This window comes from Natrix helvetica (assembly GCF_964273705.1).
Source record: "Natrix helvetica genome assembly, chromosome: 2".
Classification (NCBI taxonomy): Eukaryota; Metazoa; Chordata; class Lepidosauria; order Squamata; family Natricidae; genus Natrix; species Natrix helvetica.
In genome coordinates, this window is record NC_138552.1 from 32,169,361 (window position 1) to 32,195,647 (window position 26,287).

The following is a 26,287-nucleotide window of genomic DNA, read 5'->3' on the forward strand; positions in this document are numbered from 1 at the left end:
CCACCTGCTTGTTGTCTAAAAGATCTTCAGCTTGCTTCAGTATTGTACATGCACTTTAACCCAGTTACATATCAAGTTTATTTCACATTTCTCCCACCATCTGAAATCACCTATGATGGACTTCCTCGTTTTTAATCTGCTTTCCTTCAATATTGTTTCCAGTCTGGAGTTTGCTTGTCCTTAAAGAGTAATAAATGAATGTGTATCAGTGGTGGGATTCAAAGTTTTTTACTATCGGTTCTGTGGGCGTGGCATGGCTTGGTGGGCATGGCAGGGGAAGGATACTGTAAAATCTCCATTCCCTCCCCACTCCAGGGGAAGGTTACTGCAAAATTCCAATTCCCTCCCAATCAGCTGGGACTTGGGAGGCAAAAAATAGATGGGGGCGGGACCAGTCAGAGGTGGTATTTACCGGTTCTCCAAACTACTCAAAATTTCCACTACTGGTTCTCCAGAATTGGTCAGAACCTGCTGAATGCCACCTCTACTGTGTATGTTCATTTGCATACCACCTTCATTACATTTACAAATAATTGAAGGCAGTGAATGTTTCTGGTCCATCCTCTTCCTTTTCCCCACAACAATAATCTTGTTAGGTGGGATGGACTGAGAGAATGAGTGGCCCAAAGTCACACAGTTGGTTTTCATGGTAAAGGTGGGACTTGAACTCACAATCTACTGGTTTCTAATCTGGTGCTATTGTTGATGTTGATGTATCGATTCATTTCAATGCTGATTGACAATTTAGGCAAAAGCCTTTCTTTCTAGCTCTGAGAGAATTGGCTAGTTAAAACAGGGGTCTCAAACCCCAGTCCGTGGACCAGCACTGGTCCTTGGCATGGCCAGAAACTGGGCCATGCAAACAAGTGTTGAAATAAATGTCCTTCTGGGTTTGGCTCCAAGTGGGGAAAAAGACACTGGAGACATGGAGGCTGCTTGGAAAGATGGTTTAATGGTGGACAGGACCACATGGCTTGAGTCCTGAACAGAAAAGGTGATCACATACTTCAATGTTGGTGGAGAAAAAAGAGAAGGAAGGGCTGAGATGCTGAGTCCCTGGTTTTATGCCCTCTCTGGACTTTGATCTTGATCTTGTATTCTGATTGGTTGTCAAACTCCCATGGGGCCATGCAGGGGCAACTGTCTAGGCTGCATTTTGAATCCCAAGTTTGGTTGAGTTCTCAGATGCCATGTGGTGAGTTTCTGTGAAAAGCTGATACTACCTTTATTATGTAAAGTGGACTAGCTCAGCCTTTAATGGCTCATTGACAAAGGGGGTGGGGGCAGGAAGCTGCAGGAAGCTACTCTGTCTTTTTAAAACACGTTTCTTCCTTTTCACATCCAGGGAAATATAATATTCTGCCATTTCAATATTTCCTAGGATATTTTATTTTTCTGGGGGAGGGCTGGGTGATAACTTTCAACACAAGCAAAGCCCCATCCACTGGATAAAGGCAGAACACGAAACCACAATCCCTCCAGTATTTGCCTTTTCTTCCACTCTGCACATTGTTGACTGGGGAGGGAGGGCTTGTATTGATAGATATGCATGCATGCAGAAATCTTCCTGACTGGGCCAGAAACCCCCTTCCCCGAAAATAAGACAGGATTTTATTTTCTTTTGCCCCATGAAATATGGCCTTGGGCTTATTATAGGGGGAGGGCTTATTGTTTTGGGGTTGCCGGGCAGCTGCTCCCTTGCAAACGGGCTCCCGAAGAGCCGGGCACAGCCTCAGGGGCGAAGCAGCCATGAGGTGACCATGCTCACGAGCAGCCGCCCAGAAAACCCCCTCTCCAGCTCGGCAGAGCACCATTCACTAATCTATGGGGTATCCCTAAGGCGCCAAGCCACATGGCGCTCTGCCCGCTCCCCAGCTCCCGCGGCTTGGCACATTAGGGATACCCCCTAGGTCAGTGAGTAGTGCTCTGCCCAGCTGCAGAGGGGGTTTGCTGGGCGGCTGCTCGTGAGCATGGTCACCTCATGGCTGCTTTGCCTGAGGCTGTGCCTGGCTCTTCGGGAGCCCGCTTGCAAGGGAGCAGCCGCCCGGCAACTCCCCTCTCCGGCCAGGCTGAACGCCATTCCCCACCTAGCGGTATCCCAAAGTTGACAAGCAACGTGAGCGCCTTCCCCCCGGCTCCCTCAGCTTGGCGCCTTTGGGATACCGCTAAGTCGGTGAGCGGTGCTCTGCCTGGCCTGGGGGGGGGGTGTTGTCCAGGGGGCTTATTTTTGGGGGTGGACTTATATTTTTGCCCATGCAAAAAATGTGGCAAGGTGTTAGTTTCAAGACAGGTTGTATTTTCGGGGAAACACGGTACTGTTGGAAGAAATGTCCATCTGGGTTCAGTTCCAAGTGGGGAAAAAGACACTGGAAACATGTAGGCGGTGGACAGGACCACCTGGGGAAAAGGGGGATCACATGAGTTGAAGAAGGAAAAAAAAGGGCTGGCTTGCTGAGAGTCCCTGGGTTTTATGCCGTGTTGGGCCCCGCCCAGACGCTTCCCGCTCCTGTGCAAGAAATGCACTCTGATTGGCTCTCAGACTCCCATGGGGCCCTGCAGGGGCAACTCTGTAGGCTGTGCTTTAAGTCCAAGTTTGGTTGAGCCTTGCTGGGTGAGGTAATGAAAGGACTTTGGGATTCCTATTATGGCTCTCTGCCTTTAGATCTTTGTTATGTAGAATAGACTGGCTCAGGCCTTAATGGTCCATTGACAAAGGTGGGGACTATTAAGAGTGAGTCTGTTTCCTGCCTAAAAACATGTTTCTCTGGCCCAGGCCTTAATGGCCCATTGACAAAGGGGGGGGATGAGTTTCTTCCTCCCTTTTAGGGGGAAACATTCTGCCTTTTAATATTTCATTTTCTAGGACAGAAGTGGGTGCTAACTTCCTACAAAACATCTTATTATGGTCTCCCGGCATTTTGGCTGAGATCAGAAAGATCAGACTTGTCCAACACCTCTGGAGAGCATTAGATTGGAAACGGCTGCTTCAAACCTTATTTTACATAACTACTCCACTACTGCATAGGGCCAAGTCGGTGTCTCAATCTTGGCCAAATTGTTTTTGATCCGTTGTTTTCCACCTCTGGGATACCCTCTTCCTCACAGTTCCTCAACAGTAACTCCAGGTTTAATACCCCCCCCCCCGTTCCTCTTCCTTAATTATATTTGTAAATTAGCTCAACCCGCTCCTTCCTTTTCCATGCCGTCCCCCCCGCGTCGCAATCGCTTTTCAAGGCCCACGACTCCTCCCCCCACATCTAATCTCGCCTTCAACCTTTTCTCCTATTCCCCTGGCCGAAAACACTAAGCGTGAGATCCTCCTGTGGTTGGAACTCTCTCTACCTCGCCACCTCTTTCTCACCCCTCCCCTCCCACCGTCTTCTTTTTCTTTCCTACACATCCTAACCTGATCTTTCTTCCCTTCACGGCCGCCCTTCCGAGCAGGGTCATTGGCTGTTGCTAGCGGCTCCTCGCTCCCGATTGGCTAAGTCGCGCTTGCCCCTCGCTTCGACTTGGTTCTAGACTTGTTGTCTGGCTCCGAGGCTGAAAGTCTGAGGTGGGAGGAGGAGGAGGAGAGTATCATTCAGTCACGCTTGGCTGTCTGGGCGGCGTTGCGGTCTCTCTCTCCCCCCCCCCACCTCCTCCCCTCCCCGACTCAGCAGCGGTGGTAATCGTAGTAGTAGCAACAGCACCGTCCCCCGCCGCCCTCGTGGGTCGCGAGCGCCCTCCCTCGTTCTTGCCTGCTTGCTTTCCCGCCGCCGCCGCCCTTCTCTCGGGGGGGGGGAACGCGGCGGAGACGCTGGAGCGAAGTCGCCGGCGGGCGGCCACGGAGGGAGCTGCCGAGCGAGAGAGGGGCGGGAAAGGCGAGAGGAAGGAAGGGGGAAGTGTGGAGAGGAGGAGCCGGGCGTGCGAAGAAGGAGAGAAAGACTGAGGGGCCGAGGGGAAGAAAGAAAGGAAAGCGGGGAAAGCTCGCGGAAGCCCCGCTCTTCTCCCCCCCCCCCGCCCCACCGCGTGCGGCCGCTCGGGCAGGAGCAGCGACGGCGGCGCTAACGGGGGGCTGCGGCAGGCGCTGCTGCTGTTGCTGCTGCTACGGCGGCATCCGGGCCCCGGCCTACGAAGCGGACGCAGGAGAAGCCGGAGGTGGTGGTGGTGGTAGCGAAAGGGATCGGCCTCCCGCTTCGGAAGAACCGAGCCAGGCTGCTGCGCAGGCACTGCGGCCCCGTTGTTGCTCTTAGCCGCCGCCGCCCCCTTGAGAGGGCAGGAAGTGACTCTAAAGCCGGGACTGGGCGGTGTGTGTGTGCGCGAAGCACCTGAAACCGCATATTTGTCAGAGCGGAAAGAGGGCGAAGACGCCGAGACCTTCTTCCCCTCCTTGGAAAAGTGAAACGGCGGGGAGGGAAAGGGACACACAAAAAAGAGACCTCCCTTCTCTCCAGCCCCGCTTCTCTCTGGCCTCTCCTTTCGGCCGTGTCCCGCTGCCCTCGCCGAGGTTGGCCTTTTCCTCCTCGGCTTCGCTCTCTCTCTCTCTCTCTCTCTCTCTTTTTTTTTTTGAACTCGAGAAAACTTGGCTTGGATTTAAAGCGTCGCGGAGTGGCCAAAGGGATCCGCTTGTAGATGGAGGAAACCGGGACGGCCGAAGTGTAAGGTGGGCGAATCGTCGTCAAAAGCCCGAATGTGTACGTGGAGCTGTTGGGTGGTTGGATATTTCTAGGAAAATTGCTTTGCGCGGGAGGGGGAAAGTAACAACAACCCCCTCCCCCCGAGATCCTGATCTTCTCCCTCGCATAATTGATTTTACAATACAAGTAGTGGAGTTCACTCCCCTAATCCTATGAAAAAGTTGCAATAGACGTCTCTGTCTCGCCACACTTGTTCGTGGCCGAAGTGAAAGAAAGCGGATTTGATGTTTGGGGGGGGGGGGGCGAACGGGGCTAAAGCTTCTCAAACAGGAATTTCTTTGTTCCACAGTGGAAGGTAGTGTATTGCAATGGAACTGCTTGATTATGCATTGGTGATTCAGTTGAAACTTATTTCTGAAAGAGTAACTTTTCCCCCTTCATCTGTTGATATTATAGTCGAAATTCTTTTTCTTTCGTAGGTTAAAAAAGTTTAAGAGGTGTTGGGCGGGGAAGATCGAATTTCTCTATTTGGTAGTTAAGACTAAGACTAGTTAAGACTAAGACTGTATTACTATTCTTCTTCTCTTCCTTACTGGTAACTTATCTCTTCCAACTTATTACTATAACCATGTTGCTTGTATCCTTCAATTTATATTGTTTTTAATTGTTTCCTGATATGATTTGATAGCTTATTAGTAACCTTGACTATCACTAAGTCTTGTATTTTTTTTTCTTGATGAATGTATTTTATTCTTCTTATGTACACTGAGAGCATATGCACCAAAGACAAATTCCTTGTGTGTCCAATCAGACTTGGCCAATAAAGAATAAAGAATTCTTAAGTAAGTTCATGCAGCTGAAAAGGCCTGATAAACTTATGAGAGTTGTATTTCCTCTTCCAAGTTCTGTAGTTTGAAGGTATTCGGTAGCTATTTCTAATTCCGATTAAACAACTTCTTTTTCGGGTAAATTAGTCGAAAACTTTTCAAGAGTCTAAAAAAGTTGTAGTTCATCCACCAAATCTATAATAGCAACCTAAAAGAGGAAAACAATATGCTCATATATTTATTGCTCTTTGGACTAGATATTTTAATTTGAGGATAATTTGGTAATCAGGAAACACATATGAAGGTAGTTTAAAAAGATTTTAAAAAGTTTTCATAAAACAAAAAACTTAGTTTTTTTTTTGCATGGAGTTAAAATATCCTACTTGTAGAATTACTTAACGTTGATTAGGCAAGAATTGAATGTTTTTATTTAAAGTGAATTGAGCAAAATTGTAAACTATATAACTGATAACTGTAAGTAAAGTATGTTTTGTCTTGTAAACACGTTTTTATTTCTATAGTCTACATGCATAGAAAAGTAATTTTTTTCTACTCCAGTTAGCTCTGTCAGAGTAAAATATATAAGCCCTTTTTACATCTGATAGCATGATCTGAGCAAAGATTACTTTGTCATCCAACAATATTCAATAAAATAGATGGCAATGAAATTTAACTTCCTTATATGGCTTAGTCATGAACTTGAAATAGAATACAGTACCTGTAATCCTTTTACAGAAAAGGGTCATTTCAAAATCAATATTATTTCCTAGCCTTGACTTTAAATGCTGAAGGGACAAAAATGTATAATTCTGAAAGTTACATCTGTAAAACTTCACATTTATATTTTGAACTTTTGGAATCTTTTCCACTCAAAAACCTAGAAAACATTAGCCACCTTTTTGAACATGTGTGTGTCTTGATGCTTTTGTTTTTGGCTAATTCTGATGTCATAAAAGTCCATTAGTTTAGTGTAAAATGATTTATTGAGATTCTTACTCCTGGCAAATCAAGAGTTTATGATAGTAAATTATCTGATCTATTAATTTTCTTTAGTTGACTTGTGTATTACATTGTTAATTGATCTTTTCAGAACTCTGCACTGGTTCTCTATTCCCTTTATTAATGTACAAAACCTTTAGTTTTGATCAGAAAAATATTATATACAACTTATTTTAGAAATTGTAATAAAAATTTTACAATTCTAGCCTGTTTGAATAAATACTTTGTCATAAAACATTTGGGTGATTGCAAACTGATCTTCAGTTTATATTTTGCAACTGTATTGTTGACTAATATATATATATATATATATATATATATATATATATATATATATATATATATATATATATTATATGCGCCCCTTTTCATAAGACGATGTGCCAGTGTATCAGCCTAAGTAGTAAGTAACAAGAGAAACTGAGGTGAATATAGCGTTTTGCAGACATTTTATTAATAAATCGAATGCAGAGTCTGTTAATTTAGAGACTTTCCTTTCTGTTCTGCAAAAAAAAAAATGCAAAAAGAGTAAACTATGCAATTGGTGTAAATAGTGTGAATGGTCACAACAACATATCTGGAAAATACCACATTAGGGAAACTCAGCAGCTTCAGAATATTGAAGAAATTGTCACTTTTTCTATGACTGAGTTTAAAGAGGTGGTATTCAGAACCTGTCTGCAATGCCCCTGGTAAAATAAGTAAAATAACCTAAACATGTGGATCCAGGCCTTTTAATTGGACAATGCCCAGAGGGGCCTATGAAGTCTATATGCTTCTTAGTAAAGTTGTAATGTTTTCCTGGTAATTCATTCCTGTCAAGGCAAGCCTTTCTGCACCTTGCCAGCTGCATCCTTTGAAAGAAAAGTAAATAAATAAATATAAAATGTATTAAGTAGTACTGGGATTACAATTAAAAATATATATTAATCTGATAATAATTGAACTTCTTTAAAGAGATTGGCAAAAATTGTGCCTGGTTACTGAGATCTGTAGGTATTGTCAATGTTGGAAGTATTGTTGTTTCAGTTGCCCATAAGGCAATGGTTAGAAGGCACATTCAGTAAATTGGGATTTGAATCTGTTTCTACAGCTGCCACCGAAGTATTTTGGTTCAGGCTTGTCCCATGTTATTTGTGTATTTTTTCAGACACATCCTTTCTAACAGTAACAATGTTATGCTTACAGCAAACTTAGTTGCCATATAAAGTGTGGATCTTCTCTGAGCGTTAGAATGTTTAATTGAGTCAGTAACCACGGAATTGCAGTTTTGATGAAATGTTTTTGGAGTTATCATACATTAATTGACTATGATCTTGGGTGATATACTCCATTTCTGCTTCCGGTTCTATTCCCCCCTCTCCCCCCAGTGTGTTCATGTTAAGTCTTAGAATTTTCTCAGAGTGAAATACAGGTGATCGTAAATTTGCGTAAAGATAGAAGACATTATTTTATTTGTGTGTTTTGGTGTGTCGCTTTGAATGTCAAATACATGTTGAATTGCAGATTGCTCCAACAATGGATTGGAAACAAATTTGTTTTTAGGCAAATAGAAATTGTTGTTTTCTTCATGTGAGAGATTTATGTAGCACAGGCTTCATAAACGTATACGGGTTTCCCTATCACATCAATAGTCCACTCATACCATCTCCCTTCTAAAATAGAGGGGGGGGTTTGACAGAAAGAGCTGCAAGGGGAAGGAGAAGGTGCATTCTGTAAGTCACCTGAGTCCTCGAATTACGACCACAATTGAGCCCAAAATTTATGTTGCTAAAGGAAACATTTGTTAAGTGAGTTTGATCCATTTTACGACTTTTCTTGCCACACTTGTTAAGTGAATCATTGCGTTTGTTAAATTAGTAACATGGTTGTTAAGTGAATCTGGATTCCCCATTGGCTTTGCTTATCAGAAGGTCACAAAAGCTGATCACATGACCCTGGGACATGGCAACCGTCCTAAATATGCCAAGCATCTGAACGTTGATCATGTGACCATGGGGATGCTGCAAAGATCAGTGTGAAAAATGGTTGTAAGTCACTTTTTTCAGTGTTGTTGTAACTCTTGGGTCACTAAATGAACTGTTGTAAGCTGAGGACTACCTGTAGAAAAACAATCTGTTAAAATAATCAGGACTAAGTCTTTAGTTTTGTTCTATTTATATTTTGCTGCTGAGATTCTTTAATAATGAGGGAGGGAAAAGGCAAATTATGGCCAGAAGTGACCTGTGTGGTTTTCAGTTACTTCCTCCTTTAATTTTATTGTAAATGTGTAGCAATAGCCCTTAGACTTATATACTGCTTCACAGTGCATTACAGCCCTCTCTAAGCAGTTTACAGAGTCAGTATATTGCCCCCAACAAATCCAGGTCCTCATTTTATTGACCTTGGAAGGCTGAGTCAATCTTCAGCTGGTGAGATTAGTTATCATTTCAAGTGTCCAAAAATGACTTAATTACGAGAATACAAATAATGCTTTTAGAAGCTGAGATTTTAAAATCTATTTAGCAACCATAAAGAAGCATATTTGGTATCAGAGATACCACACTGAGATGGTAAAATAAAATTAGTCCATGCCAACATGCCCTGGCAACTCGTTCTGCTTAAATTCACAGAAAAGGAAAACACACCCAGTGAATGTTTTAATAATAGGTAACATGAGACAAAAGGAGTCCAGATAGAGATGATATAACTGGACCTAATGAAACCTGGTAAGTATGTATGAAATTTTCAACGTACCGTACATAAATTGGAGGATTGGAGCAAGTAATAGAAAAGAGGAAGGAGCTACGTGGCCTAGCACAGATTATAAACTATTCAAGTAATAAAAGAGGAAGTATTAAGCATACAGTATTATGTACTGTATGTACTCTGTTAAACAAAATATTCAAAAAGAATCAACTAAATTCATAAATTTAGCTGATATTTATGAAATCATTCCTTTGACCTATTTAGTGTGATTCAAATTATATAACTAACAGTAACAAAATCATGTTTTATTCAATTAAAACATATTTTAAAAAGCAAACATGAAACTCAGTACAATGCAAATACCATAGAACTTCTTCTTTCAGTGTATTTTGTAGACTTGGAAAGAATTTGAGAATGTGGGAGGGAAGAGAATTTGCCCACTTACGGTTTTGTTTTTTTAAAAAAAATCATATTTGGTTTTTTTATTCTGAATATGTTTATCAGTGTCTTTAGTGCTGCAAAATCAGTCTGAAAGAAAAGGCCATTATATGCCCTGTTATCTCTCTGGATGAATCTCTTTGTCCTGAAGAGTGTGAATTGGACAGCAATGTTAGTGTGCTAATGCCTTTTTTGACTCCCTTGTTTCCCTGGGTCTTATTTTCTTTTTACCCACAAAATATGGCTTGGGCCTCATTATCCGCAGAAGGCTTATTTTTTGGGGGTTGCCGGGCGGCTGCTCTCTTGTGAGTGGGCTGCCGAAGAGCCGGGCATAGCCTCAGGGGCAAACGGCTGTGTTGCGCTGTTGCAGCAGCACAGCACAGCAGCCATGAAGCGACCACACTCAAGAGCAGCCACTCTGCAAACCCTCTTTCCAGCACAGCGCCATTCACTGACCTAGGGGTATCGCCAAGCTGTGGGAGTGTACACCCAGAGCATCCACTGCCGAAAGACTCGGTTTGGAAGCCGCTGAAAAAGCCATGCTGGGATGGTGGCGGTGGCAATGGAGGTGCCCTGACTTTGCAGGGGAAGTTAGGCCAGGGCATCGTGAGACTGGGAGGCATGCAAGCGGGAGCAGAACAGCCACTCGCACAACCCCCCTCTCCAGCCATGCAGAGTGCCATTCACTGGCATTTTGAAGATGCCAAGTTGCGGGAGCCGGGCGGCGGCGAACAGGCACTCCCGCAGCTTGGCGATAACCCTAGGTCAGTGAATGGCACTCTGCCCAGCTGGAAAGGGGGTTTGCCAGGTGGCTGTTTGTAAGCATGGTCACTTCATGGCGCTGTGCTGAGCTGCTGCAACAGCGCAACACAGCCGTTCACCCCTGAGGCGGTGCCCGGCACTTTGGGAGCTCACTTGTAAGAGAGCAGCCGTCCAGCAACCCCCCCTCTCCACCTGGGCACAGTGCCGCTCACCAACCTAGTGGTATCCTGAAGGCGCCAAGCAATACGATCACATTTCTCCCCTCCCCCCATTCCCGCGGCTTGGCACCTTCTGGATACTGCTAGGTTGGTGAGCAGCGTTCTGCCTGGCCGGAGGTGGAGGGATTCCAGGGAGCTTATTTGCGGGGAGAGGGGAGTGGATTATATTTTTGCCCACCAGAAAAATGTGGCATGGCTTTATTATCAGGACGTCATATTTTCAGGGAAACACGGTAGCAAATTTTATAAAAGGTGTAAACTCAACTGCAATTCATTTTATCAGGTGCGTAGAGTGGTTATTTTATTACTAAGCCATAACCACAGCTAAAACTACTAATATTAGATTTTCTGGACAAATCATTGCTATTGGCTCAGGCTTCCTCCTGCGAAGCAATGTGATGGGCCAGCAGCTTCCAATGTGAGCTGAAGAACGTGCAGCAGAAGCACTGCTGGAGAACAAGTCTGTGGCCTGCGTTGGAAGCTGCTGGTTCCTTGTGTTTTTTCAAGAGGCAAATGTACTTTCTGGGTTGTTGGTTTTTTTTTTGAAGATGTTTCGCTTCTTATCCAAGAATGTTCTTCAGCTCTGACTGTATGGTGGGGAATGGAAGGATTTATATTCCTTGCAGACATCTGGTTATTTGCATTCTGGTCATTTGAATTCTGATCATTTGCATCCACCCCAAGGATAAAACACCCAGACACAAACTGAGTAAAGTGGTATATGCAGTACAATGCAGTGAGCCATATGCAGATCTGTACATTGGGGAAGCAAAACAACCACTTCATAAACACATGGCACAACATAGAAGAACAAACTCATCAGGACTAGATTCCATCTGCATTTGAAAGATAAAGGCCACTCTTTTGAAGACAGCAACATCCACATTTTGGACAGAGAAGACTGCTGCTTTGAAATAGGGGTCAAGGAAGCCATCCATGTCAAAATTAAGCAGCCCTGTCTCAACAGAAGGGGAGGGATATGACATTATCTATCTCCAGTCTACAACACAGTCTTTTCAACAGTTCCAAGAATGTGCCACACCCATTTGCGCCACACCCATTTGCACCACTCCGGTGACCTGATGACACAGATAAACCTCCAGGTGGCCTTAATTTGGCACAGGTGTCAAATTTGCGGCGTCATGTCATCACATGATGTTTTGTGACGTTTTCTCCTTCGTGGGGATGGGGTGGGCATGACATGCATGTGATGCATCTGGCCCATGGATCACCAGTTTGACACTCCTGCCTTAATGGCTCGCTAAAAAGAATGCAAATGATCAGCTGTCTGCAAGGACTATAAATCCTTCCATGCCCCAGCATCCAGTCAGAGCTGAAGAAGCTAGTTGGATAAGAAGCGAAAGTCTTCAAAAGAAAAACCAGAAAGTCCAGTTGCTTCTTGAAAAAGTATGGGTACCCTAAATTGGATAACAGTGTTTTTTCATTGGTAACAACCCATTACATGGATATTTAAATTAATAAAGTGTTTTACTTTGGGTTAAATGGATTTTCTGGTAAGTGGTTTTGTGTAACGAAGGGAAAAGTTTGGGAAACTCTGGCCTAAGAGGTCAGGTCAATATGCATGCTGGGCTTGTCTTCCATCAGTTACTGATGCCTGCTGTCCTAATAACCACAATTGGAACTATTGCAACTGCTCTAGCTAAGCAATGTGGACTCCTGATATTTCACCTAATGAACTGCATTGCTTAACAATTGAAATTCCAGTCCCAATTATAATAGTTAAGTGAGGACTGCCTATAGATTCGAGGATCAAATCCTAATAATGGCTTATTTGACTGATTTGGGAATAAAGTCTGCATCTTTTTTGTTGACATTGTAATCCGGTCTTTTTAGACGGTGAGATTGGTAGCTTAACTATATAGTTATGATCTCTTTGCTTTTCAATGTCACTTTGACAATTACAGCTTAATAGTATTTTATCGGTTTCAGTTTACATACATACGGTTTATATTTCAGGCCACGTATTTCAGACTTTATTTCTGGTTAAAGTACAATAGTAAGCAGACTTCATACGTAAGTGTAAGTGAAATCTCAATCGCATATGAGATTGTTTGCAAACAAGTTCCAAATAGCAACAGTGTTGCCAGGTCATGATCCAAAGATTGTCAGCCAGCCCAGGTTCAGAGCAACCGAAATGTTGAGAGGCAGGAGATTCTGGGCTTTAGGAACATGGAAATATAGGAGAATGATAGTACCCAATTAAGAGTCAGTTAATGCTAACTCTTAAGTAGAGCCTCTGCCAGGTGAGAGTCAATCAAAGCTAGGAATGCCGTTTCCAGGTAGAGAGGTACATAGAGTATTTTTGCTTTTGCTTCGCTCAGATATAGAACATGAGCAGTGGACGAGTGATCTGGGTAGAGGGGATTTTACTGTTACACCCCTGTCATGGTCAGATCACTCATGTCTCCGGCTTAACTTCCCTGGCGCTACCCCCCACCGCGAGGAGGCGGGACCAGACGGTCCACGCTGGTACCGCCCCAAGCGCCTGATGGAGCCGGATAGGTTCCAGACGGAGCTTGGGCCATTACCTGTAGCCCTGACCCGCGCTCGGTCGGAGGACCTAGCGGCCGCCTGGAATAGGGCGGCGGCTGGGGCCTTGGACCGGATTGCGCCTTTGCGACCTCTCCTGCGGCAGCGACCCACCCGGGCTCCTTGGTATACCGAGGAGCTGAGGGTGATGAAGCGTCACAGGAGACGTCTAGAGAGCAGGTGGAGGTCCTCACGCTCCGAATCTGATCGAACACAGGTAAGATCCTACTTGCGGACCTACCTGGTGGCATTAAGGGCGGCCAAACGTAGATATTGTGCCACCCTTATTGCGTCCGCGGATAACCGCCCTGCTGCCCTGTTTAGGGTGACCCGCTCCCTCTTGTCACAGGGGACGCGGGGGGCACCTTTACAGGGCAGAGCAGAGGAATTTGGGGAATATCTGCAGGACAAAGTCGCTCAGATCCGGAGCGGATGGGCCCCACTCAGTGGACCAGACGAGCCGCCAACAGCGAGTCTTGTGAGACCATCCTGGGAGGAGTTTGATTCTGTTGCCCCCGAGGATTTAGATAGGTTGCGTGGACGGCTGCGACCCACCACATGTTTAATGGACCCGTGTCCCTCCTGGTTGGTACTGGCATCTTGGGAGGTGACACGAGGCTGGCTTCTGGGCCTGGTGAATGCCTCATTGGGTGAGGGATCCTTACCAACCGCCTTGAAAGAGGCGGTGGTGAGGCCCTTACTTAAGAGGCCCTCACTCGACCCAATGGAGCTAGCTAACTATCGTCCAGTCTCCAACCTTCCGTTTCTAGCGAAGGTTGTTGAGAATGTGGTGGCCCAGCAGTTTCCACGACACCTTGACGAATCCGAGTATCTAGACTCACGCCAGTCCGGCTTCCGACCTGGGCACAGCACAGAGACAGCCTTGGTCGCGTTGGTTGATGATCTCTGGAGGGCCAGAGATAGAGGTTGCTCCTCTATCCTGGTCCTATTAGACCTCTCGGCGGCTTTTGATACCATCGACCATGGTATCCTATTGCGCCGGTTGGAGGGGATGGGAGTCGGAGGTACCGTTTTGCGGTGGTTCGGCTCCTACCTCTCCGACCGGAGGCAATGTGTGTTGACAGGGGGACAGAGGTCGACCCCGAGGCCACTCACTTGTGGGGTGCCACAGGGGTCGGTCCTCTCGCCTCTCCTGTTCAACACATATGTAAAGCCGCTGGGTGAGATCATCCGTGGTTTTGGGGTTGAGTATCACCTCTACGCTGATGATACTCAGCTGTATATTTCAACTCCAAACCACCCCAACGAGGCTGTCGAAGTAATGTCCCGGTGTTTGGAGGCCGTCGGGGTCTGGATGGAGGACAACAGACTTAAACTCAACCCCTCCAAGACTGAGTGGCTGTGGCTACCGGCACCTCGATTCAGCCAGCTGATTCCATCGCTGGCCATAGGGGGCGAGCAGTTGCCCCCTGTGGAACGGGCGCGCAATTTGGGCGTCCTCCTTGATGCCCGGCTGTCAATGGATGACCATGTGGCGGCCGTGGCAAGGGGGGCGTTCCACCAGGTTCGCCTGGTGCGCCAATTGCGCCCCCTACTGGACCGGGATGCCCTACGCACGGTCACTCATGCGCTGGTGACGTCCCGCCTGGATTACTGCAACGCTCTCTACATGGGGCTGCCCTTGGGACGCGCCCGGAGACTGCAGTTAGTTCAGAATGCAGCCGCGCGGGCTGTGATGGGGAGTACGAGGTACTCCCACGTAACACCTCTCCTGCGCGAGCTGCATTGGCTACCTGTGGTTTTCCGGGTGCGTTTCAAGGTGCTGATTACCATCTTTAAAGCGCTCCATGGCACGGGACCTAGTTACTTGCGGGATCGCATCCTCCCACATACATCCCTGCGGCCAATACGCTCACACAGGGAGGGACTTCTCCTGGTGCCATCCACTGGACAATGCCGGCGGGCGACACCGAGGAGTAGGGCCTTCTCTGTGATGGGCCCAACCCTCTGGAATGACCTCCCCCCCGACATTAGAACCACTTCTGACCTCCGCTCCTTCCGGCAAAAACTGAAGACCCACCTGTTCCGATTAGCAGGCCTGGCATAATTCAACTGTCCCTCCTGGCAAACGCACTATATCTGGTTATTTTAGGGGTTTTTTAATTCACTGTATTTGTTTTTAGGGGTTTGAACTTATTTTAATCTGCTTTGTACAGTTCTTTTAATGTCATTCTTACCTCCTCCATGTCAACTGTCAACTGTACATACTTAATTTTATTGTATCTGATATATTTTGTATGAACTGTACACCGCCCCGAGTCCCTTTCGGGAGAGGGGGCGGTCTAGAAGCATTAAATTAAATTAAATTAAATTAAATGGTATGCTTTGAGGGTTGGGCAGTCAACCAACATCCTGGTTGTAAGAGGAGCTGCTCTTGATTATTGCTGCTGACGCCAAACTCAATAGTTTCTTGTCTTCTGAAGTTGAAATCAGGAAGTCTGCTCTGATATATTCAGAGCAGACTTCCTGATTTCAGAGTCTTCCAGTTTGGGTTGGCCATGACAGTCATTATGCCTAATGTTTTTTAGAACACTCACAATCATGCTTCTATTGGGAATCTTACAGTACAACATTTGGTTGTACTGATACAACCATGATTGTAGTCAGGTGGTTGCTAGCGTACTGCTCAAAATGCATCTGTGACAAAATAATTGAACAGCTTCAGAGGTGGCACTGAACAACTTCAAGAACGTAGTGATGGGAGACTGCAACATCTGCATTGCTGTTGGTGTATGGATTGTTGGTGGTTTTTTTAATTAATCAGGTCACTAATTTGGGAGTTATTTGGGGTTCATATTCATAGGGTAAAGGTAAAGGTTCCCCAGGACTTGTGTGCTAGTCGTTTTCCGGCTCTAGGGGTGATGCTCATCTCTGCTTCTAAGCCAAAGAGCCACCAGCACTGTCCGAAGACATCTCTGTGGTCGTGTGACCGGCATGACTCAAAGCTGAAGGCGCACAGAACGCTGATACCTTCCCACCAAAATGGTTCCTATTTTGCTACTTGCATTTTTACATGCTTTCAAACCGCGAGGTTGGCAGAAGCTGGGACAAGTAATGGGAGCTCACCTTGTTAGGCCGTGCTAGGGATTCGAACTGCTGACCTTTACATCGACAAGCTCAGTGTCTTAGCCACTGAGTCGCCGCATCTCTACTCATATTCATAGATTGATATAATCTAATAAATGTATCTCAAAGCAACAAATGTTGCTTGTTTCCCTGATTTCCAGAAGAAAGACATTGACCATGGGGCAGCCAGGTCCATCTCAGCTGCTTTCTTGGTTTGGTTTGGTTTGGTTTTATTGGACTTCTATGCCGCCCTTCTCCCAAAGGACTCAGGGCGGTGTACAACATAAAAACACATATGACAAAAGTTAAAAGAAAGATTAAATAGAATATCCAAAAAACCCAATAGACATTTTAAATGAGATTTAGATTAAAATTAACAATTAAAATTAATAATTTATTTTATTCAGGCCAGGCCGGCTTGCTGGAAAAGCCAACATTTTAGGGCGCGTTGGAAGGACTGGAGGTCAGGGATTATGCGGAGCTCCAGGGGCAGCTCATTCCAGAGGGAAGGCGCTCCCACAGAGAAGGCTCTCCCCCTGGGGGTCACCAGCCGACACTTCCTGGCCGACGGCACCTTGAGGAGGCCAACTCTGTGTGATCGTACTGGACGGTGGGAGGCTACTGGTGGCAGTAGGTGGTCTTACAGGTACCTTGGCCTAAGCCATGGAGCGCTTTAAAGGTCATAATTAATACCTTGAATCGCACCCGGAAAACAACCGGCAACAAGTGCAGGCCGCCTAAAAGGGGTGTAACATGGGAGCACCTAGGTACCCCCATGACAACCCACGCGGCCGCATTCTGGACCAGCTGAAGCCTCCGGGTGCTCTTCAAGGGCAGCCCCATGTAGAGAGCATTGCAGTAGTCCAGGCGAGAAAAGACGAGGGCATGACTGACTGTGCACAGAGCATCCCGATCCAGGAAGGGGCGCAACTGACTACCAGGCGAACCTGGTAAAAGGCCCCCCTGGTCACGGCCGTCAGGTGTTCTTCTAAACTAAGCCGCGTATCCAGGAGGACTCCCAGATTGCGAGCCTTCTCTGAGCGGGCTAAAATTTCTCCCCCTATCATCAAAGATGGGACAAGATGCACAAATCAGGATGACGGAAACTACAGCCATTCAGTCTTGGAGGGATTGAGCTTGAGCCTGTTCCTCCCCATCCAGATCCGCACAGCCTCCAGGCATCAGGACATCATGTCGAGGGCATCGTTTGGGTGGTTTGGGGTAGAGATGAAAAGTTGGGTATCATCAGCATATTGATGATACTGTACCCCAAAACCACGGATGATCTCGCCCAGCGGTTTCATGTATATGTTGAACAGGAGGGGTGAGAGAACCGACCCCTGGGGCACCCCACAAGTGACGCGCCTGGGGGTCGATCTCTGCCCTCCAGTCAACACAAACTGCGACCGATCTGATAGGTAGGAGGAGAACCACCGTAAAACGGTGCCCCCCACTCCCAACCCCCCCCGAGTCGTCGCAGTAGGATACCATGGTCAATGGTATCGAAAGCCGCCAAGAGGTCTAATAGGACCAGGACAGAGGAACAGCCCCTGTCCCAGGCCCGCCAGAGATCATCGACCAACGCGACCAATGCCGTCTCCGTGCTGTACCCGGGCCTGAAACCCAACTGAAATGGATCCAGGTAGACAGCTTCATCCAGGTACTGGGGAAGCTGACGTGCTACCACACTCTCGACAATCTTCGCTACAAAGCGAAGGTTGGAGACCGGACGATAGTTGGCTAAAGAAGCTGCAGCCCCAGTCTCATGATTTATCTCTTTTTTTTTGGCTAGTCCTCTCCTCACTGCTGCCGAAGAACCTGATGCAGCCTTAGAAGCAGTGATTGCCACAGATCACGACAGCAGGTTCATGTTCTCAGCAATGTGGAACTGAGTATGCAATAACTTGGAGTACAGCTGAGAAGACCCTGTTGTTGAAATCTTACTGGTCAGGGCAAGATAATAGGTCTTGGTTTTTCACTGTTTGAGTGTTTCCTCTAGCTCTGCTTGCTCATAATTGTGAATTGATGTCTGGAGCATTGCTGGGCAATTTTGAGCTGTGAGTTTGAGATTCTGAACTAAGGCATCCTTATAATGAGAAAATATGGTAACAAAAAGGTCTTTCATATATTATGAAATATTTTTCTAGCATAGCCAGAGGATTTATTAATTTCTCCCCAGTGACAGAAGTGCTCAAATCTAATATAACCCAATGGCAGCATTTAAGTACTTAATGGTAAGTGCTTTGATGTTGCCTTAGGTGCCAGATTCCATATCTGGCCTAATTCTGTGGGTTGGCTTTCTGTTGTTATGGCCTGAGGGCAGGGAGAAGCTGTTTTATTATAAGGCCAATGTTTTGTTGTCTGACCCTGTTCTTCATGATTGATTTATGTTAGTCAGGAAAGAATGACTGAATTGGGTACAGTGATGAATGTATTGTTGCATAGGTTGGTACTGAAGACCCCCCAAAAGAGGGAGCTCTGCCAGACAAAACTTAACTCTGGATAAAGGCAAAGGTTCCCCTCGTACATATGTGCTAGTCGTTCCCGACTCTAGGGGGTGGTGCTCATCTCCTTTTCAATGCCAAAGATTCAGCGCTGTCCGAAGACTTCTCCATGGTCATGTGGCCAGCATGACTAAATGCTGAAGGCGCACAGAATGGTGTTACCTTCCCACTAAAGGTGGTCCCTATTTTTCTACTTGCATTTTTACATGCTTTCGAACTGTCAGGTTGGCAGAAGCTGAGACTAGTAATGGGAGCTCAATCCATTACGCAGCGCTAGGGATTTGAACCGCTGATCTGCCGATCGACAAGCTCAGCGTCTTAGCCACTGAGCCACCATTTTACTCTGGATACTACTCAGCAATCTATAACATTTGAATAAAAGGTAATAGTTCAGTTCTGGATAATTTTGTAGAGCTATTTTAATATGAGTTCAAATGTGATTTAGGAACTGAAACTGCCTCAGGTCTTTATTGGAAAATGAGCAGAGAATACAATCCTTATTCTTAGTCTCTCAGCAGCTTCTAGTTACTATTAAATATATAATATTCAAGCTGCTCTCTAACACCCATGTCCAAAGCATTTCTTTCATTTTCTCTCTAATAGTAAAGTCAACAACAAGTGTTAGAAAAATGCGTGCATGCTATCCATTCATATGATTGCCAGGCATAAAATTCAAATTGTAGGCAATTTTACTTTTTAATTGTTAATACTTTTCACATCTGATGGATATGTCTAAGAACACTTAAATCACAATTAAGGTTTGCTATTCATTTGGTTTAAATTAGGTACCTCAAACTGGAATGACATTTTTTCTTACATAACTCTTAATGTACAAGAATAGTCAAAAAGTTCTTATATTTCTGATTCTGTCTATTGCATTTAATTTTATACAGAAATATTGAGATGTTTTTCTGCTGAATCAGATTCAAGTAACTTATTTTTAAATCAATTTTTCAATTTGTGTAATATAAATGTATGGAAATTATATTTTCTTTTTTCTTTTAAAATTTTTAATAGATATATAGAAGCACAATCCAGAAAAAGCAGAAAAAAGTAAACATACAAAAGACACTTATAAACTATGTAAAACTGAGTAAAAATTTCAAAGTAACGTAAGGTTAGTGCTGTATGTAAAAGTGATCAAAACCATTATTAAAATAGGTGATGATCTAATAATTAACAAAGCTAAGCAATATAATAGCAATAGCATTTAGACTTATATACTGTTTCACAGTGCTTTACAGTCCTCTCTAAGCTGTTTACAGAGCCAGCATATTGCCTCCAACAATCTGGTGTACTTTTCAGGAATATAAGATTTTGTGATATTTAATAGAAAAACATATAGTCTTTGGACTATAATAAATATTACAATTTTAAAAAATATATTTTGATTATAATTTTTAATACAGTAAAAAAAGTAAAAAAGAATACAGAAAAGAATTAAAAGGAAAAAATACACAATTATATCTTTTCTCTATTGAGTAATTGTCATCTTAACCTTTTCTCTATCAATTTCATTATTTTTTTAGCGCCAAATCCCAAAATAATCAATTTGATCTTTTCTCCTTTCAACAAAAAGTCCACATAAGGTTTCCAATTTTTCAAAAACATTCTTTGTTGTTTATTCTCTGGTTAATTTTGCCATTTCTTTAAGTTCAGTTCATTTTAAAATCTAATCTTCTACTATAAGTATTCCAAATTTTTATATATAATAATCTCACTGCAGTTACCATTTACAATATTTCTTTTCTAATTCCTTACTCATAAAATCCAATAGGAATAAATATGGCTTTGTTATTGACAACATCTCTGACATAATTTTATGAATTTGCACCCAAACATTTTTTTAATTTTTCACGAGTTCACTGTTCACGATCAAAATTTTCTTTGAACATGTAGGCATGAACTTTGTACATTCTTTTTGTGAAGGTTCTCTCTTAGTGTAAATTTAATACCAGTTCCCACATTTTCTCCATATAGCCATATTTATATTGTTGGGCTGTCATAAATATTACAGTTGTCCAGAATGAATTTCAATCTTCTTCCATTTCCTTTCCAGCCCTTAAATTCTCTTGTTCTTTGCTGTGTGTAATAAAGATTAAAATTTGGAGTGAAGCATTGGAACATACTCTGAAAGGGAAGCCATGCCAGAAGAATGTAGAATGATGGTGCCATTTAGCTACTTGCTGGTAAATTAGTAGTAAGTGTAAAGTAGCTGGTGATTACCTCTCTAGAGTATGCAAACAGGTATAGCAGAGTTGTAGGAGGAAGGTCTGGAAACCCCACGCGGATCAGTGGGTCTAAACACATATTTTACTTTACTTTGTATTACAGTTTTTTTTCCAATCCTCCTCTATATTCTATGTGCATTTGGTTTTTGGGAAAGCTAAAAAAATAGTCCATTTATTGTCTACTTTGGTACCAGCTATGTGTTTCCTGCTGAATAGTTACCGTATTTTTCGAGTATAAGATGTACCGGAGTATAAGACGCACCAAGATTTTGAAGAGGCAAATTTAAAAAAAAAAGGTTTTGCACTCTGCAGACCTCATGAAAATGGGCCCACTTTTTCCCCCCCAAAAGGGCATGAATAGCCTTTAGGAGGCTTCTAGGGTGGCCCATTTTCCCCTCATTTCTGCCCTCCCCAGCCCCCCAGGAGCACTCTGGAAGCCTCCTAAAGGCTATGCACGGCCATTTTGGTGAAGGGGATGGGGTTTCAGGAGGCCAAAAATTCAGTATATAAGATGCACCCAGATTTTTAGCCTCTTTTTTGAGGGAAAAAGGTGCGTCTTATACTCCGAAAAATACGGTATGTCCTTTCTGAATGATGCATGGAAGAATTAAGCTTCAATGCTGACATTTATAACATACTGTAGCCACGTGAAGCTAGACAACAGCAACAACGAACAAACAACTCCTCCCCCAAAAGAGTTTCTTTAAAATGAAGCAAAGCTCTACCATACAGTTATGTGTTATGCAACAACCAAAATATGTTTCTCTTATAGAGTTCACAGATACCTTAAATTTGTTAGGGCAATGTTGAAAAAATAAACTCTGTAAAGCACCCCACTGGGGAGGATTCATATTCTTATTTAGTACAGTAGATGAGACACAGTATATGAATTTATTTTCAAGTTGGAAAATATTGGAATTGGAGGAAAAACATTTCTCTGAGCATCTATTTCCATCATAATTGTATTAGTTTGCATATAAATGCATTCATATTTTTTTAAATCAAAAAACTTTGGTGTGTTTATGTATAACTATGGAAATTCAATTAAAGACTGTTTAAAAACTATTAATAATACTTATGGTACAGTTACTGTGAGAAATATTTGATCAGCAGACTCTTGAAATATTCATCAACAGTAGAACTCTTCTCTACAGCTTTATATTGTCATATAAAAGAGTTTAGCTTTTAATAAGAGCTTTGTTTTCAAATGACAATTTAAATGTAAACAAAGATAAAAGCATAAATTGAATTAGTAAGTAGTCTGCGGCCCTACAAAGAATCAATAAGCATATGGGAATGGGAAAAGTAACAGTTGTTTTATTCAAGTGGAAGGTATCCAGTATTTGAGTTATATAGTAGAGAAGATTTATATTAGATGCAAAATCACATTTTCCCCTCCCCCAATATCAACAGTGGTCCTGATGGGTCAAAAATGCCTGCCTTTGTAAAATGTTGCTCTCCCTCCACATGTTATTGTGATCTGGGTGCTTGACAATCTGTTTTCACTTACTACCACAGTGCCAAATGTCCACAATTTGCAAAAAACTTTTTGCCAGCTTTCCCAGAAAGTCAGTGGGGACACTGGCTGGGAAATTTGAAAGCTGTTGTTGCTTGCTGAGGGATTTCCCTCCTGTCCACACATGGGGGAGGGGGCAGAATGAAAATCCTTTGGCAGGCTGCAAAAATGAAACTCAGATCTTATCAATCTTGGCTTTGTTTCTTCGGCCCACTGTAGCATTCCTTTCCACACCCGGAGGGGAAAGAAACCTCCTTTAAAAGCCTGCAGAAACAGAAGTCAGATCTCAATATTCTGAGCCCTGTTTCTGCAGGCCCTTCATGCATGGAAGTGAAAGGAGCTCCTGTAGCAGACTGCAGAAATGAAGCTTGGATGCCCAAAATCTGAGCTGTTTTCTGTAGCCCACCACAGGAGCTCTCATTCTCACGCAGAGGGAAAACTGCCTGCTTTCCTTCGGCAGACAGCTCTTTCACTCCATTGGCTTAATGACTGTGGGGTTGTGTAATGACCACAGTTGGGAGAGCCAAGATTGCAATTGTTGAGCGAATAACTGCAGTCACATGGATGTCTCACTTAACAGCTCTGCTTGGCTTATATTCTGCCCCCCAGCTCTGGTTGTAAGGATTACCTATATTTGCTATTTTTCTAAACTGTTAAGTGTATTGGCAATTCCTTTGTGCTATAACACAGTTTTAATTATGCAATTGAGTCACTTCAGGTTTTTAGTTATTGAAGCAATGGTAAATGGCTGTCTCAATAGATGTGCACATTTATATCGTTCTCTGCTTTTATATTTACATCAGAATATTACAATAACTTACATTTGGATAAGATTCCCATCTGATTAAAGACATTACATGACTCACTAGGCTACAATACTTATGCAGTCATAAGTGTTCATTTTTACAGGTTGTAAGGCACGGGTATCACACTCAATTGTGTCATGTGACGTATCACGACTTTTTCTTTTGCAGAGTCGGGGTGGGCGTGGCTTGTGCATAATGAAAGTTGGTGGCAATGCAATTTTCTTCCAATTTTGAGCAGGAAACAAATATAAGACAAAAATTCTGTTGTGATTTTGTTAGGCTTACCCTGTTTGCCTGACAATAAGACCTCCCCGGATAATACACCCAATTGGGCATTTGAGCGCATGTGCTAAAATAAGCCCTCCCCAAAAATATTGTAACACAGTAGCAGCCATGAGGTGATCATGCTTGCTGCCTCCTGCACCTCAAAAATAATAAGACCTCCCCAAAAATAAGGCCAAGTGCTTATTTCGGGAGTCAAAAGAAAATAAGACCATGTCTTATTTTGGGGGAAACACAGTACCATATTATAGAAATTATACAATGATCCCTTCAGCTAACATCCGGGTGTGGAACATGCAGGATCGCATCCTGCCCCACACATCCCTACGACCAATTCGCTCACACAGAGAGGGACTTCTCCGGGTGCCGTCCGCCAAACAGTGTCGGGGGGCGACATCCAGGAGCAGAGCCTTCTCTGTGATGGGCCCAGCCCTGTGGAATGACCTCCCCCGTGACATCAGGATTATTTCCGATCTCCGCTCCTTCCGTGTACAGTTGAAGACCCACCTCTTTCAATTATCCGGCCTGGCTCAACCGTAATTTTTTTCATATTCCTCCTGACTGTCTTTTTTTAAATTTTAAATTTTTATTGTATATTGGGTTTTTATTAAACGGGGCATGTTAATGGTTTTAATTTGTCTAAATGTTTTAATCTATTACCTCCTCCGTGCATGTATGTTTTTGTATATATGTATGTTTACATATGTCTTAGTGTACGCCGCCCCGAGTCCTGCCCGGAAAGGGAGCGGCTAATAAATCCAAATTTATTATTATTATTATTATTATTATTATTATTATTATTATTATTATTATTATTATTATTATTATTATTATTATTATTATTATTATTTTTCACTTAAGGAAAAAAATTACTTTCCTTTAGTAATGGAATTATAGATCTGTTTTTATTCTTGGCTATTAACATTTTGGAAGTGTATTGCCCTTGGACACCGACAGTTGTACTGTCTACTCATCCTATTTTAAAGTGTTAATTGTTGTGAACGTTTAAGAGCTGTGATAGTTAGCATTTACACATTAAACAAAATTAGATGTTTCAGTGATTCTTTAATGACTGATTATGCATTAACACATTAAATGCAGGTTGATAACATGTTATAAAATTGAATTCACTGACAATTGATTCTTCATTATTTAAATAATTATATTGAAGTTAGAGAAATTTTATTCTAAATAACTATACCTAGATTTGAGCTAAATTCAGATTTGTAAAACATGGAACTGAAGTTAATTCATTCAGATTTTTATAGCAATACATCAAAATTGCAACATAAATTTTGAAAAATTCTACAAATGTTAATCTCTGGTTCCATGGATCTAGCAATGTGCAGTTTAAATGCTTTGAAAATTAATGAGTGTATTTGCTGAAGTAAATTTCTAGCTGAATTCTAAAACACAATGTGAAAGTAGGTTCCATGGTTTTGTTATCCAAGACAGCATGGGAAACAGGTCTTCTGATCCCATCAACCACCTGCAGTAGTAAGCGTCCCTGTGCCCCAGCCCCAAGCCAAATGGCAAAGGCCAGTTTTAATAGCATTCCAGAAGATCAAAAGCTTGGGGACAGTTCTCACCTCTGATTGTGGAGTGTTTCCTAGGGGTGGGGCCACAGCAGAAAAGGCTCTTCTCCTTGACCCTGCCTGCTGGAATTCCTTAGCAGATGGAAGATATAGCAGGCCTTTTCCATTGGGATAAGTTGGGCAGATACCTTTGACCCATGCCATAAAGGGCTTTAAAAGTAACAACCAACACCTTGAATTTGATCTGGAAGCAAACTGGTAACCAGTGCAGCTTGTGCAATAACGGTGTTATATGTGCAATCCTAGGGCTCCCAGAACTAATGCACCACTGCATTATGTACCAGCCCTTAGCTTCTGACTGTCAAGGGTAGAATGTATTGCAGAAATCTAGCCAAGAGAAGACTAGGGTATGAGTGACCATGAGCAAGGCTTCATGATAAAGGTGAAGGTGCAAAGGCCCTCCTAGCCATGAGTACCACTTGCTCTTTGAGCAGAGGTTGCAAGTACAGGAGGATCCCCATGGTGCACAACAGGTCTGTCTGAGATAGTAGAACTCCATCCAGAACAATGATAAACAACCGGATTCTGAGGTCACTTGCACCCACCATCTTGCCTGGGTTCAAATGAAACCTGTTGTCGCCCATCCAGACCCGAGCAGTTTCCAGGCATTGAGAAAGGACTGCCACATGATTGCATGGATCACCAGGAATGGAGATGTAAAGCTGAGTACCCTCAGCATATTGATGATCTCTCAGTCCATGGTGTTGGATGATTTTACATCGACTGTTTTAACTTTATGCACATCGTTATTTGAAAATACATTTTTAATTTCATAAAATTGGTATGTCATTTCTCCCTGATGAGGAAACTCAATTTTTCTTATTTTCTCAACCATCTGAGTAGGTCAGTGGACTAGGTCAAGAATCTACAAACGGAAGAACATAAGGTCCAAAACCACATGGTTGAAAGACGTTTGGGAGGCAAGATATTAGAGTAGGAGCTTTTAACTATAACCATGCTTATATTTTCAATATATTTGCAGCACCTTAGTCAGGTTTAAATTTTTACTTGGCTGCCACAGCTTATAGGATGGCTTTGGGCAAATGGCATCTTTCATTGAAATTAACCTGAATGGTATAAATCACGTGTGGAAGAATGGCTATAAATATAAAACAAATTTAAGGTCATTTCATCCTGCTTTAAACTTGGAATTCAGTCAAATTGT

The 26,287-nt window shown here is 43.4% G+C and overlaps 1 protein-coding gene across 4 annotated transcripts in view; it reads left to right on the top strand.

Annotated features, from left to right (window-relative positions):
• The first annotated feature begins 4,523 nt into the window (after nucleotides 1–4,523).
• The window catches only part of ERBIN (erbb2 interacting protein), a 92,168-nt gene continuing 70,404 nt past the window's right edge, over nucleotides 4,524–26,287 (top strand). For 2 of the 4 annotated variants that reach the window (XM_081942602.1, XM_081942605.1), the window contains exon 1: nucleotides 4,524–4,645. The gene's annotated coding sequence lies outside the window, so the exon portion shown is untranslated. Of the gene's footprint in view, nucleotides 4,677–4,922; nucleotides 4,975–26,287 lie in introns of those variants that run through there. The other 2 variants (XM_081942603.1, XM_081942604.1) reach the window with 2 other exon arrangements.